This window comes from Lolium rigidum, chromosome 7, assembly GCF_022539505.1.
Source record: "Lolium rigidum isolate FL_2022 chromosome 7, APGP_CSIRO_Lrig_0.1, whole genome shotgun sequence".
Classification (NCBI taxonomy): domain Eukaryota; kingdom Viridiplantae; phylum Streptophyta; class Magnoliopsida; order Poales; family Poaceae; genus Lolium; species Lolium rigidum.
Genome location: NC_061514.1, coordinates 234,905,845 through 234,906,172, shown reverse-complemented (window position 1 = coordinate 234,906,172; position 328 = coordinate 234,905,845).

The following is a 328-nucleotide window of genomic DNA, read 5'->3' as shown; positions in this document are numbered from 1 at the left end:
TAGTTAACAAACATTTTTTTTTGCGGGAAAAGAGAGCTTTCATATATTTTGGCTAACATGTTTTACAGCTTCATTCTCCACAATCTCTGCCACAGCTGGAGGGACATGCCCCATCCAGTAGTAGCCTTGACTAGAAAATCTAGCTACATCAGCAAGCATATGAGCTGCCTTGTTACTCTCTCTTCCTATTTTCACAACTTCAAACCGAAAACAACTATCTTGGATCATATTAATCTCTTCATACAACTTCCAGATACGAGATCGACTCTGGTTTCTTCGCTTGATTGCTTCAACTACCAACGGGCTATCAGGATTATAGAAACATTAC